Genomic DNA, 9,885 nt, shown 5'->3' on the forward strand with positions numbered 1-9,885 from the left:
CTACTCGTCATCTTCTTTCACCACAAGAATTGATCTCGCATATCTCCCACTGAGTAAGGTATACCATAGGCTTGATATAAACCCCTCAACAATAAAGGAATCCCCTTGAAGCTAAAACAACTCTGATAACAAATATAGGTTTTAACCCTATATAGAAATTACTTGCAAATGAATTCTTAAAACATAAATATACAATGGTGAGAACATAAAACAAATATACATAGATAATTTCTCCTGGATCCCAAAATCGGGACTACCAAGTTGATTTTTCATTATGTTCTTTTCAATGTTCCAATACATATATATACATACCAAAGAATTCAAAAACCTCAATCCATTAACCCTGGATTAGAACATAACTATAGTTCCCTTGACCAAATCTACAAAATACCATGGGCAAAAAACCATCATGCCCAAAACCATGTGAAAAACCAATGCACAAAACCATGGGTAGGCACACCCACCATATTTGGGTCGGGCCCCCATCCTTGGGTCTGCATATATATAGAAAACAAAAATTGGGGTGTTGCCTTGGACCCCGTGCAAGGGGGCTACCACCCTTATAAACCCCTGATAGGGGGGGTTTCCACCCCCCCGTGACCCCCCTGTTGTGCCCAATACAACGATCAGGAGGATCTATTGCCTCCCCTATTACACCCCCCCCCCCCCCCCCCACGTACAACTATTCATGGAAAGAATATAACACACACCGAACAATTATTGCTTCCACTAGCGATGCTCATTAATTAGGACTAGGATTAGAGAATACTACTTGGTGAGTATAAGTAAGGAAGAGGTGAAATATATACATGTTATCAAGGAAGTAATTTTCTAATTGGTTATTGATGCTAGAACCAACCAACCTCTTGATTCAAGACATAGAGGATTTTTCATGTATTGCTAAATTGGATTGGATCAGTATATCATTTTCCATCTATCTCAATGCCTTCAAAGTGAAAATATAGAGAAGATACCGTAAAATACTCATGTGAGAGGATGGAAGCACGTGTCTTCATGAAACTTTTATATCAAATCATCATTATATGTTTTTTTTTCCATTAGACTTGTCTCTATCATTGTCTTGTCCATGTATTGTGCCCTTACATCCGCTCTTAGTTCCATGGTTTGTAATTCATGGCTTGGGGATGTTAATCTCAACCTGAAATGAACATACAAAATTAAAGGAATCACTCTGGTATCACAAATAATACCTTCTCTAAAATCTATCAATAGTAAGTTCTTGAACCTCATTCATAGGTGAATACCATTTTACCTCCAATGTGAGCCTACGGTTTTTATATTTATAATTTCTCTTTCAATTTGATATGTTTTGGTTGTATATTTTGAGATCAATAACAAAAAAAAAGGTAAGATTAGCTTAAATGTTTCTCAAAACTTGGTGAGTGTGAGGTAATTTCTTAAAATGAATGTCAAGCTAAAGCGAACCTTTGATCTTACTTCATTGTTTAATATTTAAAGACACAATGATGAATGTGAGTGAAATTTTCTTGTAAGTATAAAGCTTTTTTGTTCTCGGAAAAGAAAAGAAAAGAACTAGAATGCTACTCCCTCATTATAAGCTAAATATTTTTAATAGTGTTATCATAGTATATATAAAATCATTTTTGAAATTCTTAAGAGTATATAACATGTATCAATAAAATTTTAATATTTCTGATCTAGATTTGAAGAGAGATTGAAATGGATGTAGTGATTTTTGACATTAAAATTTTTTCCTTGGTTATATACCTTTCCTTCTTGATGATGGAGCTAAAATACAAATATGATGCCATAGCATATGAGAATGACATCATAGCTGACCCTTCTTGGTCAGCAATGTTTTTCCTCAAAAAGCACTGACACACAAACAAAATTGATGCTAGAAAAATGCTCAAGTTATCAATCCCAGACAATAGAATATTCTTCCTTCCACAATGTTTGGCTAAAGATATTCTATTCTCCTATGATAAACCCTTAGTAGCCTTAGAGAAGCTCAATATAGGATATCAATATTTCTATAGTTGTAGCTCCATTAATGCACGGGGGAAGTATATGCCACCCGTTGCATTTAAGAAAGTAAAATATCCAAGAAGTCTACTCTATGTATTAATGGAGCTATAGCTCCAAAAATATTGGTTTCCCTCAATATATTCCAAGGATCTGACACACCTATTTATATGAATCAGACTTAGGCATGTGAGAAAGTCCTGCAAGTAGTGGTGAGATCATATATTGTGCAACATCATTGGAATCATGATTGATTACACTACATCTAATTTGGGGAACAATCATGTGAATGGGTTAGAGACAAATGTACCCTTCAAGCTCAAGTCTAAATGATATACCCTCATGGGATTACTTTCTAAGGTAAATGTAGACACACACATCCATCGATTGTCTATTATGTCCATGAAACTCAACACATCACCACCACGCGGGTGTCTCTCAAGGGTAAACATGGTAGAAATGGAGAGGAAGTGATGATGTGTCACGCAGAGACAAGTTGGTGGAATCATCAACACTTGTCATTCCAAGTGATCAATGTCAAGGCCGGCAGTGCATCCTTTTGTCACTTCCTACTCCACAGTCAAGCCCGGTGGTGGATTCATTTGTCATGTCCTACTCCATGATCACATTAGTTGGCTTCATTCAAAGTATATTCTCTATTTCAATCCATTTCCATATCCTATTTACTATAATAACCCGAAGAGGGAGAAAGGAACACCAAATAAAATGAAAAGCCCAAAGGTTGTAAAAGAATAGTTTTTTTTTTTTTTTCAAATTTTAATTTGCATAGATCCTTTTTAAAATATATATATTCCACCATTTGCACATGTATATTGTTTTTCCAACAAACACTTTCCCAAAATGAAATTATGAATGGTATGGGGTGGGCTTAATGGCAATTACACCTTCTAGAACCCATGGACCCATGAAGCTATGATGATGGATGGATGCTAAAAACCTGATACAATCTTGATGGATACCATATGTACATTAATTTTGAATTTTGAATTTCGTCATGCTGCCATGGATTTGAATTTTACCATCCCACTCATTTCCTCAAGCCAACATGTATTTAGAGTTGAATTGATCCACCCACTCAATGTGAGATTCAAAATTCTAAATATATATCAAATCCCACTATAGTCAAAGGAGAATGAGTTGCAAGGGCTGAAGAAGTCATTCTTTCCATTCTTATTCTCAAAAAAAGAAGGTATGAGATGAAGGAGAAAAATTTCACGTGCCTTCAATCTCACGATGACTTTTCTAGAGTGTATCTAGCAGGAAATACTTTGGGTCAAAACATCATGCATCATGTGATTAGGAAGGCTAGTGACTAGAATATTCTAAATGTTAGAAAATTATATATCATAGAGAAATGGAACACATAAAATAATGCAGAAATATAAACATAGAAAATGCATAAAACAAGAGAGACACAGATATACGTGGTTCACCCATTTTAGGCTACGTCCACGGAGAAACAGCTAGTCCTTCTTTTTATATTATCCAGCAAACTGTGGAGATACAACCAACAACAAATCCACTGTAACTCCCTCTCCGCTCTCAATCTCCTCTCTCTTCCTCACTAGAATACAGATCTACATAGACGCAATACAATTCCCTCATATATAGTGAGGGGTTGCTTTCTAGGGCAAAAAACCCTCAATTAAACATAACTTCTACCCTCAGATCATCTGCCTAATGAACGACCCAGATTGACTAGAAATTACTATACTTTTACAAGGAAATTTTACATCCGTTTTTAGCTTCGAGGGTGCTACCCCCGAACCCCTGCCGGGGGACCGCTGACCCCTGGACCCCCCATCCGGGGGAGATTAGCCCCCTCGGGACCCCCACAGGGGGGACAAGTCCCCCCGCACCCCGAGTGGAGGGGTGTACAATCTTCTTGGGGTATACATCCGGATGAAACCTTTGAATACAAAAGATAATCAGGCTCCACACCCAACAATCTCCCACTTGGAGACTGATTATAGCAACTCCACTGCTGCTTCATTTGCTAGACAATGACTCCACTTTGGACCTGGTTGTTTCTCATCTTCTTCATCATACTTGAGGACTAATTGAAACTGAGTATATTCTTAGTTTCTCCCTGGTTACAACTTTTGTTAGCATATCTGTAGGATTCTGGCTAGTGTGTATCTTTTCCAGCTTCAACTGTCCATCTTCCAATGCTGACAGTATGAAATTGTACTTGAGGTGTATATGTTTAGTATTGGAATGAAATGTAGAGTTCTTTGCAAGATGTATGGCACTCTGGATGTCACTTTATAACTTGCCCAACTCCTGCTTCTTACCCAATTCATCCAGAAACCTTTGTAACCAAATCATTTCTTTACTAGCCTCTGTAGTAGCAGCATACTCTACGTCTGTTGTTGAAAGTGCAACAACACTTTGGATTTTTGAAACCCAACTAACAGTTGTTCCACCTACAGTAAATACATATCCTGTAGTGCTCGTCCTGTTATCTCTGTCACCTGCCATATCTGCATCAACATATCCCTGTAGAGCATGTTTGAACCACCAAAGCATAATTCTTGATTTGCGGTACCTCTCAAATAACTAAGAATCCAATTCACTACCATCCAATGTTCTTTTCCTGGATTGTTCATGTACCTGCTTACAACTCCCACTACATGTGCAATATCAGGCCTTGTGTAGACCATTGCATACATTATGCTTCCAACTACTGATGCATATGGAAATTTTGACACATGAGCCATTTCTTCCTGAGTCTTGGGACATGCCTCCTTACTTAATTTGAAATGGCTAGCCAAAGGCATACTAACTGGTTTTGCATTTTTCATATTAAACCTTTTAAAGACCCTTTCTATGTACTCACTTTAAGACAATGTTAATTTGCAATTTTTCCTGCCTCTAGTTATTCTCATACTAAGGATTTGTTTTGCAGCACCCAAATCCTTCATTGCAAATGAGTTTTTTAATTTCCTTTTGAGCACATTTATTTCCTGTATGTTAGAACCTCAACAAACATGTCATCTACATACAATAACAATATAATATAGCTACCATCATTTTTCCTTTTTAGATAAACACAATGATCAGAGTGACACCTAGTATAACCTTGTTCAGACATAAACCTGTCAAATTTTAGATACCACTGCCTTAGAGCCTGTTTTAAGCCATGCAAGCTCTTCTACAACATACACACTAGTTTCTCCTTCCCTTTTACCTCATATCCTTGTGGTTGTTGCATATATATCTCTTCCTCCAAATCCCCATGGAGAAAGGCTACCTTTACATCTAACTGCTCAAGACGCAAATCTTCAGCTGCTACTAGACTTAGAATAGTTCTGATTGAAGTCATTTTCATAATAGGAGAAAGTATCTCATCAAAGCCTATAATTTTTTTTTGTGTAAACCCTTTCACCACAAGTCTAGCTTTATACCTTTTTCTACCTCCATCTTCTTCATTCAACTTGTAAACCCATTTATTCTACAATGTTGTTTTACCTACAGGCAACCTGACTAAGTCCCAAGTCTGGTTGTGTGCTAAGGAGTCCATCTCTTCTTTCATGGCTTTCTCCCACTTCTTCTTGGTTTCTACCTGCACTACTTCTTCATAACATCTGGTTCACCAGAATCAGTCAACAATACATAATATAATGAAGGAGAGTATCATTCAGGGGTCCTACTTATCCTGGTAGATCTTCTAACACCACTTTCAGGTGTTTGAAGTGCTTGTTGTTGTTGTGGTTGTTGTTCTGGCTGTTGATCATTATGATTTTCAAGAACCATCACTTTTCCTGTGATATCGTCAAGCACTGTGTATTCTCTGTTTTCTTTTTCCTGTTTCTTTTCATGCGGCTGATCCTTATACAAAACCTTTTTATTGAATATGACATCTCTGCTGCTAATGATTTTGTGATTTTCATAATCATAAAAACAATAACCAAAATCATTAACACCATATCCAATAAAGTTACATTTCTTTGATTTTTCCTCAAGCTTTGTTCTATTTTATTTATTAATGTTGACAAAGGCTTCACAACCAAAAGTATTTAAAAAAGAATAGTTTACCTTTTTACTTGTCCATGCTTCCTCTGGAATACCACCATCCAAGGAACTTGAAGGCCCTCTGTTTATTAGATAAACAACAGTATCTACAACATCTGCCAAAAATTGTAAAGGCGATCCTGCATCAATCTCATGCACCTTGCACGCTCCATGATTGTCCTGTTCATCCTTTCTGACACACCATTTTCTTGTGGTGTTCTTGGAACTGTCTTCTCTCTATGAATTCCATTCTTAGAATAGTGCCTATAAAACTCTTTGCTGCAATATTCACCTCCATTGTCTGATCTGAGGCACTTCAACCTTTTTCCTATCTCATTTTCAACCAAAGCTTTCCATTTATTGAAAATATCAAATACATTAGATTTATTTTGAATGCAATAAATCCAGGTTTTTCTAGTTGCATCATCAATAAAAGTAACATAATAACAAGAGCCACCAAGAGATGATACCTGAGTAGGTCCCCATACATCTGTATTGACAAGCTCTAATTTTTCGCTCTTCTTTTCTTTCCCAACTCTAAGGAATCGGACTCTCTTCTATTTTCCATAAACACAATTCTCGAAGAATTTTAAATCAACATGCTTCAAACATGGCAACAAATTTCTTGAGTGAAGAATCTACATCCCCTTCTCACTCATGTGCCTGAGCCTATGATGCCACAATGCGGTATCTTCTCCTGTAGAGGTTAAAGCATTAACAGAATTAGAAATACCATTGCATAAATACAATGTACCAACCTTTCCCTATGATTAGGGATCCTTCAGTGACCTTCCAGGTTTTATCTATGAAAGTAGTTACGCAACCTTCACCTCCAAACTGCCTTGTTGAAATTAGATTTTTCTTCAGATCTGGAACATGCCTTACCTCCTTCAATAGCCATTGATTTCCATTCTGCTATTTTATGAAAATTGTGCCCAGTCCAACGATTTTACAGGGTTTATCATCACCCAATCAAACCTATCCAAAATCTCCTTGAACATAATCATAAAAATGTTTCTTATCAAGTGTGGCATGGAATTAGGTCCCTGAATCTACAACCCAGGCATCAATAATATTTTCTAATGAAAGAATCAAAGCATATTGCAACGCATCACCTGTTACATTCGCTTCATGATTAGCTTCTTGCTATGCGTCTCCTTATTTTCCCTTCTGAGACTTGCAATATTTCTTCAACTATCCTTTCTTCCCGCATTTCCAGCATACTATCCCTGATCTAGACTTGGATCTGCCTTTTCTTGACTTACTGCAATATCTTGGGCTCTTTCTTCTTTCCATTTTTCTTCTCCTAGTCTCTGCAGTCAAAGCATTACCTGATGTCTCACCGGAGCTTTTCCGTCACATTTCCTCGCTAAGGATTGCATCGACAACATCATCAAACTTTAAAGTACTAGATCCAGAGATAGAGTTACTAATGGCCATAGCTAAACGATTCCAACTTTCTGGCAATGAGCACAGATATAACAGAGCCCTAACTTCATCATCAAAAGTTACCCCTACAGAACTTAACTGACTTGTACCTGTATTAAAATCATTTAAATGATCAGCAACAGATCCACCTTCTGACATCTTCATATTAAATAAACGCTTCATAAGAAATACCTTATTTGAGGCCGAGGGTTTTTCATATAGTTTGGCCAATGTCGACACTAAACCCTCTGTTGTCATTTCCTTTCAAATATTAAACACTACCGACACTGCTAGGCACAACCGTATTGTTCCAAGTGCCTTCCTGTCAAGAATATTCCATTTTGTGTCTGTCATACTCGTTAGCTTCTTTGTCTTTTCGCTCAATGGTAGGTACAAATCTCTCTGATACAAATAATATTCCATTTGCATCTTCCACAGCTAGTAGTTTTGGCTGTTAAATTTTTTGACCCTAAACCTACCATCTTCCACCATTGTTCCCACTCAAACCAAGAACCCTTCTCTCCTGTGAGTTTATCAGCCAAATAGACCTTTGGCTCTTATACCAATTGTAAGAAAATTATATAGTACAGAGTAATGGAACACATAAAATATTGTAGAAAGATAAACACAAAAAATGCATAAAACAAGAGACACAGATATACGTGGTTAACCCAGTTTGGGCTACATCCACGGAGAAATAGCCCATCCTCATTTTTATATTATCCAACAAACTAAAGAGATACAACCTACAGCAAATCCACTGTAACTCCCTCTTCACTCTCAATCTCCTCTCTCTTCCTCACTCAGAATATAGATCTACATAGACGCAATATAATTCCCTCATATATAGTGAGGGGTTGCCTTCTATGGCAAAAAACCTAAATTAAACATAACTTCTTCCATCAGATCATCTGCCTAATGAACGACCCAAATTGACTAGAAATTACTATACTTTTACAAGGCAATTTTACATCTGCTTTTAGCTTCAGGGGCACTGCCCCCGAACCCCCACTGAGGGACCAATGGCCACCGGACCCCCATAGGGGGACAAGTCCCCCCCACACTGCCCCACGTGGAGGGGTGTATAATCTTCCTAGGGTATACATCCAGCTGAAACCTTTGAATATAGAAGATAATCAGGCTCCACACCCAACACTAAAAATTGGTGGGGCATTGATGGTGCAAATTTCATTCAGTGGAAAGAACCCACTTACTAAGAGATTAAATCATTGGAGGACTTGGAATGCAGTGTTCACAGTCAAATGATGGCTTTAGATAGAGGGCTGATAAGAATCACCCTTTGAGGAATTCACTCCTTGGGTGAATCGTAATCATCAAGAGAATAATGGTATCCAAAATTTACTTGATTAATTAGTTGTGGAATGATGTGTTTGAAGAAATGGAGATTGCATTTCCGGAGATTGATTTGAGACTTGTTGTCCTATTACTTAACCTTGGATGTGATGACCTAGATATTGGAATTTCCGTGATGGCATGGTATGTGATGGCCATGATCTTGGTGAGGGGAAAGACGATGATGGTGGCATGCTAAAGCTCCAACATTTCACCCTGCAACTTGTCGATCAAAATTCCCACTAAGGTAAACTCTTGGGTGAGGATCATTTAGACAACTACCATACCCACATTTTTATGCCAACAACTATTATTTTAGTGTTTTTATTACACTGAGATGGATGGGAAATGATATGGATGGACTTTAAGGAAACACAATATGTGACTTTTGATTGATGAGGAAGTTGTGATCGCAGATGATAAGTTTATGCCTTTTTTATTTGCAATAGAAAACCAAGCCAAACACAATGGACACCAATATTTGTTTTATAACCTTTTATAATGAGATAAATTAGATATAATATCACACTAACTTCTCTAGTGTGTTTCTAGTGGGTTCTAGCGTGGGTGGAAATATCATGCATCATGTGATTAAGAAGGGTAGTGACTAGAATCTTTTGAAAATCAATGGGGTAGTGATGGTGCAACTTTCATTCGATGGAAAGAACCCACTTAGTAAGAGATCAAATCGTTGGAGGACTTGGAACAAAATTTTCAGAGTCAAATGATGGCTCTACTTATAGGGTTGATAAGGGTTACTCTTTCAAGAATCATCTCCCTGGGTGTATAGTAATTGTGATGGGCCGAATGGTATTCATGTTGTACTTGATTAGCTAGTTGTGGAGTGATGTGTTTGAAGAGATGGATATTGCACTCCACGTGATTAATTCAAGACTTGTCGTCTCGCTACTTAGTGTGAGATGTGATGATATAGATTTTTAACCTAACATGACGACATGGTCTGTGTTGGCCACAATCTTGGTGCAGGGTAAGATGATGGTCCATTCATGTTATATATTTGTCATTTTGCCCTCCAACTTGTTGACTTGAATTCCCACCAAG

The 9,885-nt window shown here is 37.4% G+C and overlaps 1 pseudogene; it reads left to right on the forward strand.

Moving 5' to 3' along the window:
* Window positions 1-1,887: 1,887 nt before the first annotated feature.
* LOC149173838 (BURP domain protein RD22-like) lies at window positions 1,888-2,630 on the forward strand (annotated as a pseudogene).
* Window positions 2,631-9,885: the final 7,255 nt, after the last annotated feature.

The sequence above is a fragment of the Pinus tabuliformis genome, chromosome 4_2 (assembly GCF_031772625.1).
Source record: "Pinus tabuliformis cultivar Carrire ecotype Pingquan chromosome 4_2, CPIR1, whole genome shotgun sequence".
NCBI lineage: Eukaryota > Viridiplantae > Streptophyta > Pinopsida > Pinales > Pinaceae > Pinus > Pinus tabuliformis.